A 27,341-nucleotide genomic window follows, 5' to 3' on the forward strand; every position below is an offset into this window, starting at 1 on the left:
TATAATAATTAAAAAATATAATAATATAATTTAAAATTACTTAGATTTAATTTTATCATTATATTTTTGTATTACACCTGACTGGTCTTGTGGTTAAGTTGTTGCAACAGCTGATTTTTGAAGTGGAGGGTTCTGCGATTAGAATCTTAGTAAAAGCTATTTAATCTTAGTAAAACCGGTGTACTTTGGTGGTTGGGGTTCAATTAACTACACATTTCAGGATTGGTAGGTCTGGGTCTGGTACGAGACTACATTTCATTTGCTTGTCACTTATATCATCCTCATATAATTGGGCCATAGGGGTTGCTTATTGTTCACAAGTTGAACATATTGCAATGTACACTTTACAAATATAAAAAAGTTTTGTATAGTACTATATTTTTCAATATTATTATTTTTCTTTCTCATTGATTTTATTAAAATCTTATTTAAAAAGTAAAAGCTATGTGTGAAATTTAATATTGTTATAACAATATTTGTTATAATATTATTATATTTAGAAAGTATATGCAGAAATTATCTCGTTAAAATGAATTTTAGAAGTACAAACTAACCTCCACTTCAGCTACCATGTAATCAAGATATCACATCTATTTGAATTCTGATTAAAGTTAGAAAATCATTATTGATAGAAATGTAAATATTACATAATTTATTACATCTAGAGGTCTTCACAGATAAAATAGTTTTGGTATGCATATGTGTTTGCTGGAACAAAAAGATCACTTCTCCCTCTCTTTTACTTAAGTAACTTTCAAAGCAGAAGGAAAGTGATAAAAATATAGTTATTTGACCTCTTGGCCTCTAACTTTATGAAGTAATTTAGTTAAATATGACAAAAAACAAAAAATGCTTTTGCTGTTTCCATCCTGGGCAAAATTACTATAAACCAATGAGTTGTGGGTGGAATGAGCACGTGCTGCCTGGAAGTAACTTTTACTGCCCCTCTTACCACTTTCTTTATTGGTAGATTGCCCATACTTACTATTTATCTCTTTTCCCATTCACTTGATGATGAGTTATGTGAATGCCAGTCAGATGCTCTACCTCTACCTGTGGTCACTGAGACCTTGACAGCCAGTGCAAAGACCTTTAATTAGCAAATGTATTACCTTTCAACTTGACTAACATGTAAATTTTAATCATCATTGTGTGAATGCCCTGCCAGAGAAATCAGTGTACTTAAAATGTTTCATGATCACGATCACAAACTCAGTTCATTTTGTTCTGTGTTTGGGTTGCATATGTAGTGTGATGGACTACTACTATACTTCTATAGTATTAATAATTATTTTTAGTGGTAAGTGTTGTATTGTGTAAGTCTAAAAAATTCATATACAGTATAATTATCAGGATGAAAAAACACAGAAAAAACTATACAGTTAGTGATGATAAAAAACAAATGCCGTACTATAAATACTGTAATATTGAAATTAACAGTAGCAAGAGCCTTATGCATATACTTGCAAATACCCCTTAGTATAAAGCAAATGTAGAATATACAAATCACCATCTTTAGTGTAGCCACCAGTCTATTAACAGCATCTTTTCCTCATTACATAATAAAGTTACTGAAGCAAAATTGCAGAGAATAATCTTCCTTTAGAATTAATGGGTACATTACCATCATTAATATAATAAAAGCAATCGCTCCTGATAGTGCAATAATTAAAATATTAAATGTGGTTGCACTGATGCTTTATATTTAATAAATAATGCTTTAGCGGTTGATGCTAGAGATATCTTATCAGAAAACTCTTTCTCTTTGATTGCTGATAAATCAGTAAACATTTCTTTTACAAAATCATTAGCTGTTGCTATGAGTCAAAAATGAAGACTCATTCTTAAGCATCACTGACAAGTCAGTAGTTCATCTTTGTTCAAAACAATTATTTTGCTGCTTGAAGAATTAGAAGTACCACTTACAAACTTGTTAGGATTTACCACTCCACAGAGAATAATGCCTCTATAATGATGGGGCAGCAAACAGGAATAAGCTTAAAGAGTTGAATGAACATTTATATATATATCTAGATGCATTTGGCACAGCGTTAGTGTGTAGACTTCACAAGCTTGTACTGCAAATACCTTCCACATGCTGTTGAAGAGCTCTATAGTGACATATCCAATTTTATTCTAAAGAAACCAGAAAGATTAGAAGAATTTAAGGTGATTCAACATTAAAGCTCATAACTTAAATTAGGTGAAATATGATGGTTGTTTATAAATTATGTAGTTCAAAGGATTGTAGAACAGTGGAATGTTTTACTGTCTTATTTTAATTTTTGTGTTGAAGATGGAATAGAGCAAGCCCAGTCAATTTTAAATTCTCTTCAAGACCCTGTCATAAAGGTGTATTTTTTTATTTGTGGCCATTTTCCTACCACTTGTAACACACCTAAACTTAAAGTGTATCAGGAGACTTCATATAGGTTTCATCAGTTGCTCTTAAATCTTGCAGACAATAGAGATTCTTATACTGCCTATAGAGGCTCTTATACAGCAGCTGAAGAACATGGAATAAATTGAAAAAACCATAAGGAATTTTAAGTCAAGTGTCTATCCTTTTATTTTGGATTCTGCAAACAAGTTTTGAAGAGGGTGGATTTTTTCAATCCCCTTTTAAGAAATATGTCTGTGCTGATTCCAGAAAATTGCAAAAGAAGTGTTAGTATCATGCTATTAACTGTACATTTCCCTAATGTAATTGCAAAAAGTGTTTTGATGTAGGCGGGGAATGAGAGTTAGCCAAGTCCACAGAGTTATTGAAAAGGAATCAAGAATTTATGAAATTTTGGAACACTACTTTTGAAATGAAAAATACTGTTGGTGATACATCATCTCAAATTTTACAAAATTTTTTAAGGTAATGATCTGCTTACCACATTCCTATTCTGCTGCAGCAGGAGGTATCTTTTCTGCTGTTGCTGTTAACAAGACCAAATTGTGAAACAAAACTCCAATCCTCTACAATATGGGCTCCTAATAAAGGAGAAACTGAAACATTCGTCAGCCCAAAATTCACACATTTCAAAACTAATTATTGTCCTTGTAAAGTCTTATAAGGATTAAGAAAAGGCTAAAATGTGTGTATTTTACACGAACGCATATTAGAATAAAATAATCTAATCTAAATAAAATAATCATTATTATTTTTATCCTTGCAATAATAATTTTTGATGTTTATTTTTCTACTGAACTAAATTAATTATGAACTTTTTTTTTAGTTTTGGTGGTACTACATTATTCCATGTAAGTTATTGATAAATACTACTGTAGGGATAATTATACTGTAGGATTGCAAAAGATACAAAAGTAATTTTTTTCATAGCGTGAACTATAAACCAGCGTCCTGGAAAGCAGTTACGATAAGAAAACATTAATCAACTTTATTTCTTATAGGCTTATTCAAAAAATAAACTAAGAATTCTAAATAACTGTTATAAATTTAGTAAATTACTGACCTAGCTAGTTTTTAAATGTTGAAAGTAACAAACATTATACACGATGTACTTACTCTGACTTCGTAAATCAGGTGAAACTACAGAAAAACATTACTACAATCACAGTTAAAAAGACTAGTGGTGAACGCGTCTTTGTAAATCAGCTGATTTCGAAGTCGAGAGTTCTAACATTCAAATTCTATTAAAGGCAGTTACTTTTATACGGACTTGAACACTAGATCGTGGATACCGGTGGTTGGTGGTTGGGTTTCAATTAACCACACATCTCAGAAATGGTCGACCTGAGGGAACATGATCATGAAGTGTTTTCTATAGACAAAAGGAGTTCCGCTGAAATTCATATGCTGTTCATTTCATATAATATTAATACTTTAAAAATAAAGAAATTATGAAGGCATAATTGAAATTAAATTAAGCATGATTTTAATGAAAAATTCAGTAATGGCTCCCCAAGCATTAAGAAGTTGGGTAAATATCTACTTCTGTTCATAATTTTAAATGTGTTCATGAGGTAATTTTGCAGGATAGAGAAGATAATGGTGATAAAATTACTGTTAACCAAAGTTTCGGCTATATAAAACTTATCTGCATAAAAAAAACCACTCGCAACAGACTTTGCAAAATCTATTTGCAATAGAATTAGCTATAATAAAGTCTCTATCTATAATGAAATCCACTGACTAACTGGCAGTGTAGAGTTGAGAGTTGATTAATTAATAATAACACTGATCAATATGATTTGTGTCACACGAGTACCAATAGGTGTATTTAATGCAGTTTTTTAAATTTTTCAAATATGTATTCAGAATTTCTCCATCACCCACAGTTTTTTTATTATTTTAATTCTTTTAAATATTTTAAAACGTTTTTTCATCCATTTGTCCACTGTAAAGTAAAAGCTATTAGAGCATTGTAATTATGATGGGACCAAATGAGCTAACGCAAAGGGTAGTGTTGCTACTGTTGTGCAGGTTCAGATGTGTATAGACATGTACAATGTGACCTAGTGTTGCACACTCATCAGAACGATGCCAGTTGTAAGGTATTAGTGAACCAGTAAACACGTCATTGTAACTGCTTTGTGTGTCTGAATTATTGTATATTGCATATTTATAACTTTATTTCTTTTAATTAGTCTTTAGTTACAAAATGCCTAGAGTTTGTTCAAATCATTCTAACAATTTTTCTTATGTACGTGGTGAAGTGATGCTCAAGTCCCAAAGGTGAAACCTTACTCCTTTAGTAAAAAATGTTATGAATTTTATTTTGGGTGTAAAGTCAGGGACCAAACAAGGACCTGGGCCCCACATATCTGTTTTTTGTCATGTTCTAGGCTTCTCACTGCATGGAAAAATGGCACACGCCACACACCATTTTCTATCTCTGTGATTTGGAGGGAACCCAAAGATCACTCTTCTGACTGTTATTTCTGTTTAACAAACATTAAAAAGGTTACTCAAAATTAACACATACAGTGGTGTACCCTAACTTGCAATCTGTAATGAGACCAGTTCCACACTGTGAAGAGCTGCCCATACCAAGAGCTGCCTCCAGAACGTGTGACAATAAATAAAGAGAGCTCAGAGTCTAATGGAAGCAAGGAAGAAAAAGAAACAGATTCTGTTAACACAACTTTTGAACAAAGGACAGTTTATCTGAGCCTCATTTACTGACTCAAGAAAATCTTAATCTCATACAAGATTTAAATTTATCCAAAAAACAGTCTGAAATGCTTGCTTCCCGGCTAAAAGGATGGAATCTTCTTCAAAAGAGTACAAAGATATGTATGTATTGTAATCATCATTTTGAATTTAAAGACTGTTTTTTGAAGAAAATGGCTTTGTGTTTTGTAACGACATTTCTTCTCTTATGGAGACACTTTGTAATGAAGATAAACCAACAGAATGGCACTTGTTCATTGATTCCTCGAAAGTTAGTTTAAAAGCTGTGCTTCTGCATAATGGCAATAAATTCCTATCGGTACCTGTGGCTCACTCTGCTAGTATAAAATAAACATATAAAACTTTTAATTTATATTGGAAAAGCCAATGTGCAATGTATGAATGGAATATTTGTAGTGATATGAAGGTAATTGCACTTATTCTTGGTATGCAGCTTTGTTAAACAAAGTACTGTTGTTTTTTGTGTGATTGGGATAGTAGGGACAGAAAAAACCATTTCATTAGAAAAGAATGGTCTAAATGTGTATCGCTCAATGCTGAACAGAAAAATGTGAAACATGACCCATTGTGTAATCCTAAAAATGTGTATCTACTTCTGTTATACATTAAATTAGGATTAATGAAGAATTTTGTCAAGGCCATGAACAACACTACTGGTTTCATATGCTTAAAACAGAAGTTTCCTAAAATTAGTGATGTAAAAATTAAAGAAGGAATATTTGTGAGTCCACATATACGATCACTAATACATGATGAAAAGTTTGAGGAACTATTTATTGAATCCACTGGAGAAACCAGCTTGGCAAGCATTCAAAAATTTTACTCAGAGTTTTTGGGGAAATTGAAAGGCGGAAAATTATCGTGATATTGTCAACAATTTTATAACATCTATAAAAATTTGGGTTGTAATATGTCCTTAAAAGTACACTTCCTGCACTTGCACCTAGATTTCTTCATGGAAAATCTTGGTACAGTTAGTAATTAGTATGGGGAGCACTTTCATTAGGAAATTTCAGTTATGGAAAAGTATTTGCCCTGAAGTATCAGGTCAAATGGAATCCTAATATGCTAGCCGATAATTGTTGGACTATCAAGAGGGTTGCTCCACAGGCAAAATATAGCAGAAAATCGTAACTTCTTACTTTGAGTGAGTCAGATGTTTGAATATTGTGTAGTTAAGAATGTAGAAAGTATTAAAATGTTTGAAATTATAAATACCTGCTCTCGGAAACCTTGCATGATGAGGAAAAACCGATATCATATTTGATTTCAGAAGAAAGAATAATATCAAAATCACACATTTTTCTTCCAGAGACAAAAAAAAAATTATTTTTTGTTCCCCAGCGAAACTGAAACATTTTTTAAATGTTCTATTCAATCATATTCATTATGATAAAGTAAAACACTAAAACTATATTACATGCAGAACCTTTGAAAAATTTCAGCATTTAAATCCCTCCTATCCACACAAAACATTTCCTTGCAAAGAAAAATGAATTAAAATGAACTGACAAAACAAAAGTAACAGAGATCTATTATTACTTGTACTAAATAGATCATATAAGCTGACAGTACTCATTTGGTTTAAGCAAGCAGTAATAGCACCATAAAGAAAGAATAATTCTTATATAGCAAATAATTTCTGACATGATATCATGTTATAAAAATTTTGTATTATTATCAAGTATCCTTGAAATATTACACTTACAATTACATATAAAACAGATAGATAAATTTGTTGTTTTTTCATTCACTAACAGATATTGCAATACAGACAGCAGATTGATTTTTTCCAACTCCTGACCAATGAACATTAGTATGCATTGTAGCTGAATAATGGATTAGGATTCTGTCATAAATAAGGTTTAATATTATGTAACACTAACAGACTTAATTCTAATTTAGCCTATCCAGTGCTAAAATCAGCTGCTATAAGAAGCCTAGATAAAAATTATTAGAAAGGAACCATGACTACAGTACTCCCCCTCATAAGCAGGCATAACTTGACTGATGTAATGATGTAATGACTGATGTAGTAGCCGACAAGATTTAAATTATAACATTAAACATATGGAGCATAGTCAACCTTCTTAACAAAGGACCAGCAGTTTTCTTCTTACCACAGACCCATTAAAATTTGTAATAGATCTGAAAAATATTCAATTCTTCAATCAATGAATAAGGAATCCAGTTATTCTATCCTTTACATTTAATAATATTACTATCGATATCAACTTATATTAATTAATATAACTATCAGTCTTCACAACCTCTCTCTAAAACTATATATAAAATAAAATAAACTAAAATGGTAAATTTCAACATATGAATCAAATTTAAAAATTAATTTTCAGTGCATTACTCATTAAAAACATTAAATAAGTTTAATCAAATAAACAACATTCAGTCCAAAATATGTTATACTGCTTCTTGAAATAGAGCTGATAAACTGTAAAAAAAGAATAATATTTTTAAGATATATACATATTAAATTGTACAGAGTGAGCAACATAAAACCGAACGCATAGTGAAACCACTACCCAACATTATTTATGAAAAACTCTCACACAACTAGTATGACTAGTGGATGTACATATATGTTACTACTAATTGTTGTTTCTGTTTGTCAGGTGGTTACATGTCAGTGTAGTATACATTTTGTTGCGGTGCAGTATTGTGAGTGCAGTTGTGTTTGTGTAAAACACCTTATTCAATCCAGGAGAGGATAGCTACAGTTGAGGCCTACATTCGTTCTGGGTTGTATGAAGAATCACATCAAGTACATGTAGAAAAATTTCCAAATGCCTGAATTCCAGCGAAGAATAGCATACATGATTTAGTTAAATAATGGTGTACAACAGGTTCAGTTTCAAATGCAAAACGAAATGGGCAACTTTCATTAGGACTCCACAGGCCATTGCTGATATTGAAAAGAGAATTACTGCCAGGCCAAAAAAAACTCTACACAATTTATCCCAACAACCTGGTGTTAAATACACATCTTGTCATATTCTTCATGAATTAAGATTCAAACCATATCGTGTTACAACTGTGCTTCAACTGAAGGAGACAGACAACAAGCTGTCAGCAGAGGACGGTAGCTTCTATGTTCCCCAGAGTGGTCTACTTGTGATTTTTGCATCTAATCTAAGGAAGTTTATGCATCTAATCCCTCACAATATTAATGAACTGAAGGTGAACATTAATGAGAAATCAATGCAATTGACAACATTTTGTGTGACGACTTTCAATATGATCAGTTGAGGACAAAAGTGCATCGATGTCCAGGGTGGTCATTTTGAACATCTTTTGTAACAATAAGGTAAATAAATGCAACATTTAAATTATATTTTATGTTTTTCTTATTTAATTTATGCGTATCAATCATAAAATTTCATTCCAACATAACCTACTGATTCTGCAGCGATTATGTTATGGGTACAGTTTTATGTTGCTCACTCTGTATTATTCAAAGTAAAAGTTACAAATATAAATTTATTTAAAGACTAGTGGTTAAATAATACAGCTTTGTTTAGTTGCCATAAATATTGTTTTTTTTTTTTTTTAAGAGCCACTTTATGAAAATGTTCTCTTTTCCCCTAGGATGTTTCAGTCTAGTATTACAGTGACGTTATAGTAACATTCGTTCTATCACATCTTTCAAAACATGCCAATAATTCATTTTTATCTAAATAACTAATAGAATTTTTTATTTGCTTATTTAAGAAGCACAGAAATAAAAAAAAAAATCCAATAATAAATATTTTTTCACCTCAGCATGTTAATTCAAATATATGAAAAAATGTTTATTTTTATAAAATGATAATAAAAATACTGTCTTTTGCACAGAATAAACATTTCAGTTACGGGAGCTTCAATAAATCGCAAACTTGTCAGAGAACATGACGTTCTTTTTAATATTTGCTCTCAGAAAGCATTCAGTCAATAACTAACATGCATAAACACATTGATCAAGGCCATTGCCCCTCAATTCATTAACTGTAACTGGATGAAAACATTTAACTTTTAAGTCCTTCTGCATACAGTCTCGCACTGTCCATCTTGTAATGCTTAATTCTCCAGAACGTCTGGGCATTGATTTCATCGGAGATTGTTGAATCGATGTCTCCACAGCAACATGTCTCAGCTCAAGTACTCGACATCCCATTACGTGGTGCATCAAGAACACTTTCCAATGCAAAAGCCTTCTTCTCCTATGTCAGTAACATTTGCTGTGATGGTGATGATTTCCCAAAATGCACAAAGAAGTTATTCATAATATTCTCCAAGTGTGTGGACGTTCATGAACCCACACACAACCTAATAAATGCTCTTCAACAGTGCACATACTCATTATATGCCATCATTCCACAATCAACTACTACTAAGGTCATCCCACCATGAATGAACACATTGGATGACCCCCACCATGGCTTATCCTCCCCACCTTTTCCAGCAGCACTGAGCAATATCAACATTGAGAATTGGCAGCAGTAGAGAGCCCAATTAAGCTGTATTTATTAGTCTTAGTATGGGTGGGGGACTTCCCACCCATATAGAACAAATATATATACTTGTAGCCTCTCTTATTAAGAAGAAAATTATATAAAAATTTTAGTAGAAAAGTTGTATTTTCAATTAGTAGTTGAGAAACAAACTTAAATTAGTAAGATTTAGCACTTCATTATTGTTCCTCTGAGATTCAGTTACGGCTACAAAATAGGCTACAAATTATGGCTACATAATAGGAGACAACACAACAGTCTAAATAACATTTTGCAGAAACCATTTACAAATATTTTGTAGACTAACAATGATCAACTTACTACAACCAAAACTAACACTAAAATCTGATACAATTTCACAGATTGCATTAACTACTTTCAAAAATAAACTACTTATAAAAAGTCAGATCTGTGAATTACCACTACGCTTACATCAAGTAACTCATGAAATATTTTGCAGTTGATTAGCACAGATCGGTATCATAAAAATTGGGAAATATATATTAACTAATTTAACATTGTGAATAGTTTCACACAAACCCTATGGATAACAGAAATGTTTACAGTTTCTAACTACGATGACAAACCATATCTAACACAGAAAAGAATTAGTAAATATTTAACAAGCAGATTAAAAAAAATAATTTTATCTGTATTAACCTTAAAGCTTATGCACAGATAAAAATTATAATTAATTCCTAACAAAAATCTTTTTTATCAAGTGGTCCTCCCAAAATATTGATCTTTCTATTGTTCATATTATGTTACTTATATTGTAACATAATTGATATAATGGAACATAAATTTTTAGGTTGTAATATTTAATGTTTTATCTAACAATATAATCAAAGAATCATTATTATAAATTAAATAACAACTACTTTTATTAATTGCATCTTAATATCTTTGATCATTGTTATAAGTTATATATTTTATTGGAATATCTCTGGTGATATCAAATGATGAAGTACAATATTTTTCTTAAAATAATTTCTACCCAAAAGACTGGAGCAAAACTGGTATTTTTAAATAAAAATTGATAAAGCAGACTATACCAATTATTTCTACAAAATGAAATATAGACTGGAGCAAAACTGGTATTTTTAAATACAAATTGATAATGCAATACCAATTATTTCTACAAAATAAAATATAATTTAAGCATTGATGTGATCTTTTCAATTGTTTGATTGTTTATATATAAGCAACATATAATTATATATGGAGTGTACTGGGACATATTTTCCAAACTTCAGGAAGTGATTCTGAGCACCAAAATGAGCAAAAAATCTACTTCAATTAAATTTGGCAAATCTAAGAATAGTGTCTTGTTCTACAAAATAAAAAAATTTGAAAACGTCAACTTCAAAGATTTCAAAATGGCCGCCATCTTAATTCTTTAATCTTCAATAGCTTTGTAATTATTTGTTTGATCAAATTTTTACTTTTACAAAATTTTATTTTGAACAAAAGTACACCTTATTCATAAAAATCTATTGATATACAATTGAGTTACTGCAGACAATTAACCCGGCAGTACGCTTGGGCACTGTAATGCAAGCTGATAATTTTTTGCCTGTTTTAATTTCCTCCACTAAATGTAATAAAAATTATTAATATTTTGTTGATTCTGCTTTCTTTTTTTATTCTACATAAGAATTTGAGTAACCGCTGCCCCTGAACCTTGTCAGCAAAAGTAAGCAAAGCATGAACCTCTCTCCACCTAAGATACGTAATACTAGAATGGCTCTAAGCAGATTAAAAACTTGATTAATGATTGCCAAAATAAATCAGGAGATATTAGTTAGTGGTCTTAGGATGCTAACTGAGAATACCAAGCTCCAGAAATAACTACTGAGGAAAATTATGAAGGGTGATAAAACTAGATAAAATTTCAGTATACCAATTTTATCATTTTACCCTGTTTATGTAACATAGTTTAATCTAAGGACTTTCTTAGAAAACATAATCAAAATCGGTATGTGTTGCAAAGTTCTAAGTTGATATGCCAATTAACATATACATTTAATGAAAATAACCACTTCGATGTATTCATTTTTATGAGTATTCAACATGATGAAACAATGATGGCAACTGAGTAAAAATCAAACTAAATAAACTTAACCAAGAACTCTGCCTAAATAATACACTGCTGCTTAAAATTAAACTCATATCATCAAAATTTTGCACTTCATAAAAATACAGGAATGTATAGATTAACCCTCCTAAAATAATATAATAATTTCAATAACAAAATCCATGCAATACTCCCTTATTTTCTTAGAAGTTAAAATAAAAACTGAAATCAGGTCGAAAATAAAAGCAATTTTAAGTTTTCAGTAAATAAACATAAAATTCTGAAACAATTTTCAATTTAAAGATTAACAATTCATTCTTATTGCATTAATAGAAATAATTAAAAAATTCACTAACTAAATACTAAATTAATTAATTAATTTAATCTAATTAAATACTAACCTTTTGGACAAGCATTCATCACATTATTAACAAAGTTCGTAAAACATTCAAATAACCATACACTGTTTATCAGCTTGTTCATTTTAGCTTATAATCATCCATCCATTGGCTGAAATTTTTTTCTTTATTTTCTAAAACTTATTTGATTAAAAATTAAAATGACTTGATAGGTGGTATCATTGATGATATGTTTACTACAAAACTATTTTTTTTAAATCAGTAACACACAATGTATTATTATATAATATCATAGTCAATATTTTTTTTATTATTAATAATTTTAAAGTGTTATCTGAAACAAATAAAAGTGACTAATTATCATTAAAAATAAAAACAAAACAAAGTAATAATTTTAATAATTTTGAGTAATATTAATCACCATCTTATAGGTGATCTGATTTTATATCAGGTATCTGATGTAAAATCAACTCAAGTTGTACCAGAAGAGCGTATAATATGTAAGCAATGATATTTATTTCCCACCACTAGTTTAGACAGCAAGTACTTAAAGGAAAAGAAAAAGAAAAGCATAAAACATAGACAGAGCTATGAAGGATGTAATACCATAAAGAAAAATACTTTGAATAAATTTTCTCACTATTCTCAAATTTAATATTACAATAATTGAAATAGGCACAGTGTATCTAAAAAGTTTCTTGTTTTAGACAAGTGACACTATCTATCAACAAATGGCAGAACTACATAATAGTTAGATCACTCACTAAGAGTGGTACTTGAGAAGTAAGAATTTTGACTTGAATTTTTTATTTTGTTCCAATTTTGTGCTGGAAAAGAGAGAATTTATAAAATTTTCTATATATCTTCAAAAAAAATTCTCCAGAAACTTGAGTTGATAAAAGCAACATGTAATAGTAAGCATCCTTATGTTAGGTAATGATTGGCTATTGGAGTGTTTCAAGCAATTAGAATGGAAATCATTAGTTGATAAAATTTGCTTTCTGGCAAATTTGAACAAATCAAACGGTTCAAAGACATAAAGATTGAAAACTATGCATCATTTAGAAAATATATTCAAGTTTCATAAGATTGAAACATTTTCTTGATTTACGATTTTTGTGATATACTACTCCTTACCAAATGAAATAGAAAAATTAAAAATCAATATGATATATAGCCAAGGGTTACACAAATAAATAAAAATCAATTTTTTTTAAAAATGCATATAATTGTTTATGGAATTTTACGGTACTGTAACTACCATACTTTAACTTTGGTGATCTACAGAAACCAGTTTGTTAAATGTGAGATTTTACCTTTCACACATCTCATTTTCAACATCCTACTCCCTAAGATGTAGAAGGTATGGCAGAAACATCAGGTTGAAGAAATACAATCTATCACATTTTCCAGGAGTTTAAACATTATATTTGATTACTTCAATTTATTTGTGATAATACAAAAAAGTAGATAAAAAATTATCAAAATGATATTAATCTTGTACTAAGATTTCAGATGTTGAGATGCAAAAAAAATTAGGAAGACTTTTTTTATCAAAAGCAATTTTTTTCCTTCTTTTATGCAAGCAATTGTTATGGAAAACATGGGGAAAATTAAGCAGTTAAAACAGCAGCATAAAATCAATAGAAAGAATAAAATTAATACCATTGAAGTTTTTTATTAGAGTATTATGTACTACTATGTTACATAATGCCAGATGCACACAACTATTTTTTTATGATGAACAACTTCCTTTCTTTTTCTGGTTAGCCTCCGGGAATTACCGTTCAGGTACTACTTCAAAAGATGAATAAGGATAATAAGTATGAGTGTAAATGAAGTGTAGTCTTGTACAGTCTCAGTTTGACCATTCCTGAGGTGTGTGCTTAATTGAAATCCAATCACCAAAGAACACCGGTATCCACAATCTAGTATTCAAATCCGTATAAAAGTAACTGCCTTTACAAGAACTTGAACGCTGGAACTCTCGACTTCCAAATCAGCTGATTTGGGAAGACGCATCCACCACCAGACCAACATGGTGGGTTATGATGAACAATCTGAAAAGTTATCGCCTAACTTCCCAAAAACAACACTGCTATTGCACAGATTACATTAAAGGAGAGAATAAACATTTTTTTGGAAAACAGGCCATTTTACATACCGTACACAACACCATTTGGTTGAAATCCTAACTTATGCCCTACAAAACAAAAAAATCTGATATGGACAAGAAACTTGACTTCCTAGTACGCCTTTTAAATTACATATACACATTTTTTTCTGCTCCTTGTTTAAACTTATTTCATTTGAAAGTGAGATATGATCTTCCAATTCTTTAATAAAGTGGATAGTTACACAATTTCATTGTGGTGGATATCACATTACATCACATTTTTTGTGGTATCCATATCACCATTTTATGTTATTTTATATATTAATTTTGTTTCACATCGCTCAAGTAGATATGTAGTGTAAGTGAGAACGTGTTGAATCCGTAACCATGTGCACAATGTTCGAATCCGACTTCGTATACGTTTATTTTTATTTTTTTTTTTTTTTAAATTAAAAATATTGATTTACTAATTATTAACGTCTATTGAAAAATTTTTTAATTAAAATGAATAGTACAGAAACTTTTATTTTGCTAATAACTTCTGATTTTTTTCATATTTTTTTTTATTGTTATTATTGAACTATTATTTATTGTTAAATTTTTTTTTTAATCAGAAGTTAATAATTATTAACGAATCAATAAAATTAAAAGAAAAAAAAGTTAAAAAAATATTTGTATATTAAGTTGGATTCGAACCAATGTGCCTTCCCCTTGTAAGATCCAAATATTTCATTAATTAAAATTTTATTTGGCTAAACTCTGGAACCAATGAAAATATGTACTACTTATGATGTATTGTTGAAAACCTCTCAATGAGGGCTTATTACTGCAGTTAAGAAAAAGTCCAAAATCCAAATATTTTTGATTTTAGGATTTTTTGAACATTTTTGGTTGTTGCTTTTGATTCAGTTGATTGCAATCAAAAGGGGAGGTGCACAACTAGATGTTGCAAGTCCTAAATACAAAATTTCAACATTCTACAGCTAATCGTTCTGGAGTTATGGGAGATACAAACATATATACAGACGTCACGCTAAATTAGCCAAAATGGATTTAGGGATGGTCAAAATGGATATTTCCATTGAAATCTGAAAACCAAAATTTTTCACAATTACATTTTTCCTTTACTTTGTACAAAGAAATAAAAAATGGATAAAATTCACAATATACATATATGTACATGTAAATATACATGGTTACATGCATGTAACTCCAAATGCATGAATATACACATGGATATGCGAAAATGTTCAAGTAAATTTGAAAGTAAATCATGAATAAAAATGTAAGTCTTCCATGTAAATCTAAAAATGATATCTACCAAAATAAATTTTTAAAAAACTATTCTTAAAATGCACAGTACTAATTAGTTTATCAATAAATACTGATAATAGTAAATTGCAGAACTCACCGAATTATACCAGTGCTATAACATTAATATATTCTGTAACAATCTCCGTGGTGAAGAAGTACAAACAAATTTACTACGTGGACATGGAAGCCTTCTAAGACATTCAGCTAATTTACGATCGCATTCACATAACCTTTGACCACATGATGGTCCTAATGCTGTAAAATAATAACATTAAAATAAATAGATACACAGTATTATATTCAACTCCATTAAAATACAGGCTGTTCCTCACAATATGAGGCTAATAGAAAAATTTTAAAAACTGGAACATTACAACCCAATGGACAAAATTACAACCCAAATGTATTTACTGAAATATTGGAATACACCAATAATTTTCATAACACTAGTATATTAGCGAAATTTCATATATATATCTGAGTAATAATAAACTAATAAAGGAACAAATCAGATTTTATAACAATATACTATTTAAGCAAATTATACAATAATTAATAACCATTGGATTGGCTAAGTGATTCAATGTGTATTTCATAACAGTTATGAACATAATCACTTTAATTTTTATCTTTGATTTAATTAATTATAAAAATGTATATTCACAACTATAAAATTCATAATTAATCAATAATCCCTGATGATGGAGGAATAATCCAAAAGCCCTTGTATAATTAATACAATTGTTGTTGAAAATAGTCTATATAAATTTAAAAGTTGGTAGAACTGCTTTTATTCTCCCTTTTTATCTTTTTCTTTCAAGTGTGTATACGCTCAGCATTTCATACACCCTATCAACTCTGTCTAAAAATATAATCATTGACAATGTTTGGGACCATTGTCTTCTTTCCTTTCTGTACTACTTTTACGCATTCTAATTTTGTTGTCAAACACAAGACATCTCGTTTATCTTGCCACTTCAACACCCTCATTTTACCCACCTTATCACATACTGAAAGAATTTTATTTTTATTTAATTTTAAAGTAGATTTATATTGTTTTTGAAGATTAAGGAACTATTTTTTATTAATAATTGCTATAATATGTTCACTAGAGGACCGCTTTGAAAATATTTTTTGTATATGTACTTTTGGTACATGACAGTAAACAATATTATTAATACATAGTCGCAATTCCTCAGTAAAAATTTCTGTATCATGATCAATATCAAATCCCAGTCAGGCGTGACATTTTTATACACCATAAAATTCCATTTCCATGTTCCACACACAAGCTTCATACTTATGTGATTATGTAAAAAATAAATATTATTTACAATCAAACCCACATTTATTATATGTTGAATCTTAAAAAATGTATCTTTTTATAATCTGGTATGTATTGATCAGATATAAGATTAGAATTCAAAATTTTAGGTAACGTTATCTCTGAAGGTAAGTTATACTTATCACTATGAAAAATTTCACCATAAACAATATTAATACTAATATTTGTAAGATTAGAAAAACCTAAATTGTGAGAATTACCGCAACAGTTTAACAAATTACTTGATTGTAAAAGATCACAATCTGTAGAAAACAATACCGCCTTACAATTTGTAAGGTGAGCAGCAGCATTTTTAACATTTATATGTATGATAACATTTAGAAAAGAAACATTTCCTAGATTTTCCTGTACAAAACCTGCCACATTAAAGTTACCTAACAATGTTACAGCGGTAGACTGTCTTAACCTTGAACATTTGTAGATGGTTTAAGTCAGCTGATTTCAAAGTCAAGAGTTCTAAGGTTCAAATCCTAGTAAAGGCAGTTTGTTACTTATATATACAGATTTGAATACTAGATCATGGATGCCGGTAGTATTCTTTGGTGGTTGGATTTCAATTAACCACACATCGCAGCAATGGTCGACCTGAGATTGTACAAGACTACACTTCACTTGCATTCATACATATCATCCTCTGAAGTAATGCCTATGGTGGTTATGGAGGCTAAACAGAAAAAGAGAGTTGGTTGGAGTGAGGAAGCGTTACATAACAACCATGTCTAGCAACGAGATGCTGGCCAGGTAGTGCACCAAGGAACTTTTATTGTCATCACGCATTACTAAAACAAATATTCATAATCTATTTGAATTGACAACATATTAATATCCAGTTATCTTTTTCTCTTTAATTATGAAATAAATTTTTAAGATGTAAAAATATTGAACCTGATTGGGATTCAAAGCCCTTTTGCAACATACCTTTATTTTGAAACTTTTTTTTTTAACACAAGAATCAACACTGTAATTTATTTATCAATCTGGTTAGCGTTTTAAAATTTAACAATTGTATTAGTTAAAATGGAATATTTGAATAATCACTAATTTAGTGACTATACAATGACAGAATAAAGACTGTTTTCGGGTGTAATATCGCACTTAGTAGTTTCAAAGGGCAGGGTTAATAAAATATTGCGCACAATAAGATTTATAAAAAAAAATTGTTAAAAAAAAACAAATTTTGTGCAAAATAACTTTCAAATAGTTTCTCCAAAATAGGTATAGCAATTTTGGAATGAATAACCATGTGCGGTTGTCCAAGTATTATTTAATCGTTCAGAACGCCTTGAATTAGGTATGTTTAAGATACACGATTATATACCAGTTTTAAACGATGAGAGATTGTCATCATTTAAGTAATGTTTTTACTAAAAAATAAATTAAATATGGATAGGTTTTGTTCACTGAGAAATTTAAATTTGTTTTTGAATTACGAAATTTTGAAAAAGTTTCAGAACATCTAATTTTTTTTTTAGCTCCCGATTCATTGAGGATATTTACTTATGATATGAAACTTTATATATTTTCAAATACGGTTATAAAGAGTTCCTAGGCTGTAAAATCATTTCCATTCACAAGTTGCAGTTAACAGCTTGGAAAGCAACATACTTTTTTTTTAACCATGTTAGGTATTGCTTCAGAAGAATGGATGAATGATTTTAGCATGTGTGAAAATGTCATGCCTGATCGGGATTCGAACTGGGACCTCCAGATGAAATGCAGAGACGCTACCACAGAGGCCAGTTATAGTAGTATACCTGTTTACCTTTTATAGTCGTTAATTTATTTTTCTCAGAAAACCATTGAAATTCATTTAAGATAATGCAGTTCTAATCAAAGCAAAATTAAAACATTTTTTGTGAAAAAAAATTAATTACATTAAAAATACATTTTTAAATAAATTATATTGAAAATAGTTTTTAAAAGTATTGTTATAATATAAAAAATCTGATGTGGACAACACATGATTTCCTTGTATTAAATTACATATACATATTTTCTTTTTAATAGAAAGTACATAAAATTTTATTTCATTAATAAATTCTGATATTTTTTCATATTTTTTACTATTATTATTATTGAATAATTATTTATCATAATTTTTTTTTTTTATATTCAGAGGTTAACAGATTATTAATATATTTTTTTTTAATTTTAAAAAAATTACAAAAAAAAGTTAAAAAAAAAAGAGATGAAGTCTGATTGAACCGATCGATGTGCCTTCCTCTATAAGATCCACATATTTCATTAATCAAAATTTTATTTAGGTATAACTCTGGAACCAATGAAAATAAGTACCAATGATATATCATTGAAAAACTCTCAATGAGGACTTATTACTGCAGTTAAGAAAAAATCCAAATTTCTTTGGAATTTGGGATTTTTTTTGGACACTTGGTTCAGTCTATTGCAATCAAAAGGCAAGGTGCACAACTAGATGTTACAACAGTCCTTAATCCAAAATTTCATCATTCTATGTCTGTTTTCGAGTTATGCGAGATATATACATATGTACATACAGATGTCATGCCGAAACTAATCAAAATGAATTCAGGGATGGTGGAAATGGATATTTCTGTTGAAATCTGAAAACCGTAATTTTTTACTTCCTTTACTTCGTAAAAAGATGTGAAATGCTAGCGCATTATGTCATTAGATACCATCGGCTGTGAAATTACATAATGAATACCTTTGTTATAAATACATTTTGTTAAACTGTGTAAAATTTATAATTTTGCATGGCCATACCTGTGTTAGAATAATTTCGCTGATGCTTTTTCTTGTATAAATAGCCTCAGACACATCCTGGATTAATGTCCAATAGTAATCAGCTAGCATGTTAGTATTCCATTTCCCTTTATACTTTCCTTCACCTAAATGTCTTTGTGAAAACATTCACTGTGTTCGTCACTTACATCTCCGAGGTTGTCCAGGAAAAAATCCAGATGTGAATGGAGGAAATGTATCTTCAAAGACGTATTACATCCCATAGCTCTGTATGAAGTAAGAAGTTGATTAACAATATTGTGGTAATTCTTGAATTTTTGTTTGTCGAGAAAATTTTTGCAAATATCTTTAAATGAAGCCCAAGCTGCACTTTCTACATTATTTAATATAGACTTAAATACATCATCTTTAACCGACTCTCTTATTTGAGGACCAACAAATTTTCCTTCACTTACATTTGGAAATTTTTGCCTGATGTACAAAAATCCAGTTCTAGCCTTCTTCAGTGCTTTTACAAAATTTTTCATGACTCCTAGCTTGATATGAAGAGGAGGTTATAATATTGTTTCCATTTGGAGTTTAGTTGTCTCATTTCTTCCACTCTTTGGTAACATATTGTTTATCTGTAGCTCGGTTATCCCATTCGCAAAGAAAACACATGTACTTAATATAGCCTAAAATTTTTTAGTAGTATAGTTTTAGTATAGCCTAAAGTCAAAACCTAAAATTTTTGTATTTTTTTAAAGTAAATTCCAACCTTGCAGTCTTGACCCTAACAGTTCAGCTTGATCTTTTGATAAATTTAAATCCCTAATCAAATCATTTAATTTACCTTGTGATACAAGATGTGGCTTATTGGAAGATAACTCAAATCAATATTATTGTTGTCTTCTGCAGTGTAACCTGGTTCTTCATCACTGCTTTCGAAACATACATTCACAGGTGGCTCAGTAACTGGAATAATTTCACTGTGAGGTACAGGCCTGATTGCAGATTGCAATGAAGCTTATTTTACAGTATATTTAGATTTTTTAGAAATTCCACACTTGTTAAACAAAAGTAATAGTTGGTTAGATGATCCTTTGGTTCACATCAAACCATAGGTATATATATGTAGTAATGTGTGACTATGATATGATTTAATTCTTTGTCCAGTATTAGTTGTAATATGCTTACAACTATTTGTTGAAAAATGAAAAAAAATCCTTTAATTAAAATTAAAATTTAAAAAACAATGTGGCTGATAGATTCTGAGTTAATATTAGTTTTCAGCATCAAAAAACTTTTTAAAATCATGTATCAAACATTAGGAAACAAAAATTATGTTTATCAGTGTAATAGTAATCTAAACTCTGATAGTGGATAAAAAAAAAAAAATAATAATATATTCGTGTGAATAAATAATGTAAGTATAGTATTTTAATTTAATCTATCTTCTTTATTAGGTTTTGATAAGTTCCAGAATAATATTGTTTATAATACATTTATAACTTTTACCTGATCTGTTTCCCGCGTAGATTTTAAAATGCCCATCAAAAATGTCGGCAGATTAAGGTTGTTTTTTACATCTCGTAAGCAACGTGAGAACGCGTTAATACATCATCCGACATGGTTGTGTAGCGTCTTTTCTAGTGGTACCTTTAACGATTATTATTCAATTTAACGATGTAGATTAATTTTTTAGTCTAGATAATCTTACTTGAATACTTATTAAGAGAATTATTTTGATAGTTCTACCAATTGGTTTCTGCGAATAATGAAATGATGCTATTTTGCACCTTTGTCCTCTACTAAAAAAAGTAAGTAGTGACATATAGTTAATTTTCTTAATTGTACATAATATGAATGTGAGTTTCTGAACTCGTTTTACATTAATTATATACAGTTGTACTTTATACTAATTGTGTTAAAACTATGAGTAATTTTTAGGATGTTATGGTTATAGTTAATTTAGACCTAACATTTGTGTATCTTATCTGAAACTTTTTTAATGTTATAATATTTTTTGTGCTCGTGAACAAAGTTACATTTTATTATTCATGCTTGTTAGTTCTAATTTCCATGCTAATTAGTTTCAATGTTGTTAAGGCATACTGGTACATTGCTGTTGAATAAAAAGTAATGATTTACCCATCCTAGCTATCTATTCCAATGGTTTGATTAAACATTTACTTCCTCACACTAATGATAATGTAAGCCTCAAAAACTTTTGTTTATAAACTCAAATTTGTAATAATGCTATTGTGAAATGCATAGTGGATTTATTCATTGAACAGCATGACAAAAAATGACATAAAACTAAAATTATTAATAATTGAGTTTCAGATTAATGTAATTTTTCTCCCAAGTCATGTGTAGCTAATTATTGGCACCTTCCTGGAGTAAATAGGAATGACATAATAATTAGCTGCATAAGGCATTTTGGAAGAAAGAGTTTCTTTCATTAATCTGATACTGGTAATCAAACTTTAAACCTAACATGGACTCAATTAAAAGTAAATGAAAAACAAATGTATTTAGAGAATTAAAACTAGAATTCAGATTTTTAAAGGAAAATGGAAGAAGTTAATGAATCAGTTTTTCTGCAAGGAAAATAATTTTCTTAAATTGATTTAAAACAAATTTTAATTTTTCTCTTTTACAAAACAATTCAAAATGTATTTTTATTTGTGATAATAAGCTCAAGTTATGTTTAAAAACTTCTCCAAAATTCTACTTATCTTTTGATCTCAGTGTGTTTAATTAGTATTACATGTTAATTAATTCTTAACATTATATCTTGTCATATTTTTTATACTAGATCATTCTTTTCGTTACTAAATTATAACCAACTCAGCAGTGGGTGGGAGGTTTGGGTAAGATGATACCCTACTACAACTCCTTACAGTTTGATTATTCCACAACATTGTGCAGAGTAAGATCCTGGAAATTGAAGATTATAAAGTAAAATGCTAGTGGCCAAATGATGAAGGTCTTAACAAACCCCTGGCTAGCCCATTTGTACAGTGAAAATATTCATGATTCTTCCTTTATATGGTGTAGTAATCTTATAGTAATGTGTTTTTAAACCATTGATTCTCAAAATTTTCACCCACCGCCCATATTGAAAATCAAAACTTTTCTAGTGCCCCCAATATTTTTAAACTTACCATCTATTAAAAATAATAATTGCAATTAGTTTTTAAATGTGGCATATCTTATTTCTGAGTTGAAACTTAACATTTTAAATGAGCAATGAAAACACATATTTAATCATATTTAGAAGTATTTTTATTAAAATTGCTTTCAGAAAAATTTTAATTGTGTATAGTTATATAACAATAGTGATAGCATATTAACAATAATTAAATAGTGATAACAATACAATATTTAAACAAAGCCTTCAATTGAAAAATTTTTCTACTAGTGTAGTAGGTAGGTATTTAGTTTGAAATATCAGGAAAACATAATTTTTGCCTTTTTTTTAATCGGTCATCGCCTTTGTAGACTGCCTGAACACCCCCAATTTTCTGTAAGCCCCCAGATTGCCTCCAGTGCTTACAAGGGAGCATTATCACCCACTTTGAGAACGAATATTTTAAACCAATTTTTTTTAGTTAGGTACAAAATCATCAACTTTAATTTGTAACATTGTAATTCAATTTCTAAACTTTCTGTTGTTTTTCTTTCTGGATTTCTTATCTTATTTTACTGCCTAAAAGTGTGTTATTTGCTCTATTTACATATTTGTATATTTACAACTTTTATTATTTTTTCCTAAGAAATTCCGTAGGCCTTTCGAACAGTATAAGACTTCAGGCAAAACTACTGTTTTTTATTGTGTTAATTTCGCTTTTTGATTGAATATAATATTTATAAATAATACATCATGATGGTTTTATCATAAACTATCATAGAATTACATAATCCAGCAGAAGTAAATGGAACATAAATGGGTGAGGTCATAGGTGGTTCTGTTACTTAATTGGCTTCAGTTAATGTGAATTCTTTTCGTGAAGACGCTGCTTGAACAGATAAGACATTGTCACAGTAAGATACAACTCTGAATTAGTTATTAAATGTACTATATTTTTTTTTGTTTTGAAGAAGCCACTTTCTGTTATAGTTTAAAAAAAAGTTTTAATTTAAGTTATAGTTTAAAAAACAGCAAATCGTAGCATCTTTTTCTTTTCACCTTTTACTGTTACTCCGAATCTAAATTGTTCTTTAACATCATTAACTGCTAGTTCCATGTAAAGATTAAAAAGTAATGGGGATAGGGAACATCCTTGTCGGACTCCCTTTCTTATTACGACTTCTTTCTTATGTTCTTCAGTTATTACTGTTGCTGTTTGGTTCATGTAAATGATAGCAATTTGTCTTCTATCTCTGTATTTGAACCCTAATTTTTTTAAAATGCCAAGTATGTTGGTTTGTTTTTCTTTAATCTTCCTTCTACTATTAAACTGAGCCTTAAAATTGCTTCCCTTGTCCCTATACTTTTTCTAAAACCAAATTGGTGTTCTCCTAATACTTCTTCCACTCTCCTCTCACTTGTTCTGTATTCACATTTATCTGTCCCTGCTTTCTTTGGTATCATGACTACAACACTTTTTTTGAAGTCTGACACAACTTCCCCTTTTTCATAAATATTACACACCAGTTTGTATAATCTATTAGTCACTTCCTCACCTGCACTGCGCAGTAATTCTACAGTTATTCCTTCTATTCCAGGAGCCTTTCTGCCATTCAAATCTTTTGATGCTCTCTTAACTTCAGGTCTCAGTATTGTTTCTCCCATTTCATCATCAACTTCCTCTATAACACCATTTTCTAATTCATTTCCTCCATATAACTCTTCAATATATTCCACCCACCTATTGACTTACCTATCGTATTATAAATCGGTGTACCATTTTTGTTTAACACATTATTAGATTTTAATTAATGTACCCCAAAATTTTCCTTAAATTTCCTGTATGCTCTGTCTATTTTACCAATGTTCATTTCTCTTTCCACTTCTGAACACTTTTCTTTAATCCACTCTTCTTTCGCTAGTTTTCACTTCCTGTTTATAGTATTTCTTAATTGCCGATAGTTTCTTTTACTTTCTTCATCACTAGCATTCTTATATTTTCTATGTTCATCCATCAGCTGCAATATATCGTCTGAAACCCAAGGTTTTCTACCAGTTCTATTTGTTCTGCCTAAGTTCACTTCTGCTGATTTAAGAATTTCCTTTTCAACATTCTCCCATTCTTCTTCTACATTTTCTACTTTAACTTTTTTCTCTACGACCTCTTGCGATGTCATCCTTGAAATCTTCTTTACCTCCTCTTCCTCAAGCTTCTCTAAATTCCACCGATTCATCTGACACCTTTTCTACAGGTTTTTTAACCCCCAATCTACATTTCATTATCACCAAATTATGGTCACTATCAATGTCTGCTCTAGGGTAAGTTTTGCAGTTAACGAGTTGATTTCTTAATCTTTGCTTAACCATGATATAATCTTTCTGATACCTTGCAGTATCGCCTGGCTTTTTCCAAGTGTATATTCTTCTATTATGATTTTTAAATTGGGTGTTTGCAATTACTAAATTATATTTTGGGGCAACAAAGTATAATTTTAGATAGAGTCTTTGATAGACTCTATAAGTTAATCTCCTCTTTCATTCCTTTTGCCCAGCCCGTATTCACCCACTATATTTCCTTCCTTGCCTTTTCCACGTTCCACATTTTCCATGAGTTCCACGAACTAACAGCTTCCGAAAAAAAAGTGAGAATTGATTGGTTAATTTTTGATTGACTGTTCTGTGAGTGGATGTCAAAAAAGTAAAGTTGGCCAATCAAAAAAAATGCTCCCATTCAACTTTACATTTTTGACATCTACTCACAGCACAAGAAAGCAATCAAATTTCACTTATTTTATTTAGAAAACTTCCCATTCAGAATGGTAAAAAGCAAAAGAAAAGTAGTATATTTTTTGTGTTGCATTTATTCAAATATGTAATCATTACACTATTAATTATTATTATCATATTGCTATGTAATATAATAAAATTGTCATAATATAATTAAAACATTATCTGCCTAGATTGATATGCAAAGTCAAGCCAACATTTTAGTTCTTCACTATTGAAACCAGATGAATTTTTGTGGACCTAAATTGGTATTCTGTATTTATTTGATATATTTAGCATCTTCATAAATTTGTCTTACTTTTATTTCATGTATAAACAGTTATTCTTTTATGAAGAGTGTTGTGGGTGGTATCAGAAAAATTTAAGGGACTGATTCACATCAAAATTTAAAAAAGTTCATGTGGAAAAATAATCCAAATCACTTAATTTTCCCTCTTTCTACAATTTTTTTTTTTTTCAATAAAAATTTATATCTTAAGAATGATTGGAATAATTTAATAAAATTTGGTATATGTGTACTCAATAACACCTTCATTAACATAAAAACCAAAACCGACCCTTTTGTAATTGTTGTCTTTATTGCACGTGGTTTAAAATGGTTTACCTAGAAAATCCCTTGCATTTCATTTGACTCATTAGAAAAATATGTTTATTGAATATAAAATTATTTTTCACTAAACAACAACATTTTATTTTTATTTCAGTATTATAAAGTAATATTCATTTTGGTATCCGTAAAAAAAATAAGTAATATCTCATTTTCCCGTGTAAATTAGATTATTAAAAGCAATTTCTTTTAAAAATTGTTTTGCGATAATATTTTTAATTAAAATAAAAAATCATCAATTCCGAAGATTGACCAAAATAAATAATATCAGATCTTTAGTTATAAAATTTTGAAATAAGTTATCTCCCATTTAGTTGATTTTCCATTTTAACAGCATTAAATAGTTTCACATAATAAATGAAAAATAATATTAGTAAAAAAAATATTTTATGAGCATAAAAAAAAAATTATCGGTGATTCGATACCGAACCCCACGAATAAAAAAAGGAGTCGTTACCATAGAGCCACACACGCTACACGAAGAATGTCAGTTTGCACTGACACGAAGTGTCAGTTGCACTTCATAAGATCACTGTGTCAGTTGCACTTTTCATTCATTATTTTGAATTTTATCTTAATTAACAATCAATTTCAATACTCTTAAGAATCAATAGACTTGTATAAAATATTTATTTTTATTAAGGATTATTAAAAAAAAATTTTTTTATTATTTTTAATAATATTACAACTTTATCAGTACCAAATAATACTAATTCATATTGAAAGTGAATAATCATTCATAAATATTCGATTGTTAGCTCGTTTAATCATTATCATGTATTTAAAATTTTGCAAAATTTTTGTACAACTAAAAACTTTTGTCCCAAAATCCCTTACTTATATGTTCAAATAACCCGGTAGAAATGAGATTTTGGGACGAGCGTATACGCATGCGCGCCGAATACTGTGCGCAATGCTACACCTTGTTACTTTCATCATGATACGGCTAATCAGTTTTGAATTATGCGAGATACAAACGTACATACTGACTTCACGCCGAAAGTAGTCAAAATGAATTCAAAGATGGTTAAAATGGATATTTCCGCTTAAATCTGAAAACCGAAATTTTTCACGAACACATTGCTTCCTTTACTTAAATTAAGAAGTGTATTAAAAAAAAAAATTATGAATTCGTGTGAATTAATAATACATTATAAATATAGATAGTATTTTAATTTATTTTTTATTTTTTATTTGGTGTTTTATAAGTTACAAAATAATATTGGTTTTAATACATTTAGTTAAC

At 29.4% G+C, this 27,341-nt stretch overlaps 1 long non-coding RNA gene across 2 annotated transcripts in view; it reads left to right on the forward strand.

Annotated features, from left to right (window-relative positions):
* LOC142324707 (uncharacterized) overlaps nt 1-27,341 on the forward strand; it is a 40,586-nt gene that overhangs the window by 5,889 nt on the left and 7,356 nt on the right. For both annotated transcript variants that reach the window (XR_012756365.1, XR_012756366.1), the window contains exon 2: nt 7,777-8,468. This is a non-coding gene — a long non-coding RNA (uncharacterized LOC142324707). The remainder of the gene's footprint in view (nt 1-7,776; nt 8,469-27,341) is intronic.

The sequence above is a fragment of the Lycorma delicatula genome, chromosome 5 (assembly GCF_047948215.1).
Source record: "Lycorma delicatula isolate Av1 chromosome 5, ASM4794821v1, whole genome shotgun sequence".
Lineage (NCBI taxonomy): Eukaryota > Metazoa > Arthropoda > Insecta > Hemiptera > Fulgoridae > Lycorma > Lycorma delicatula.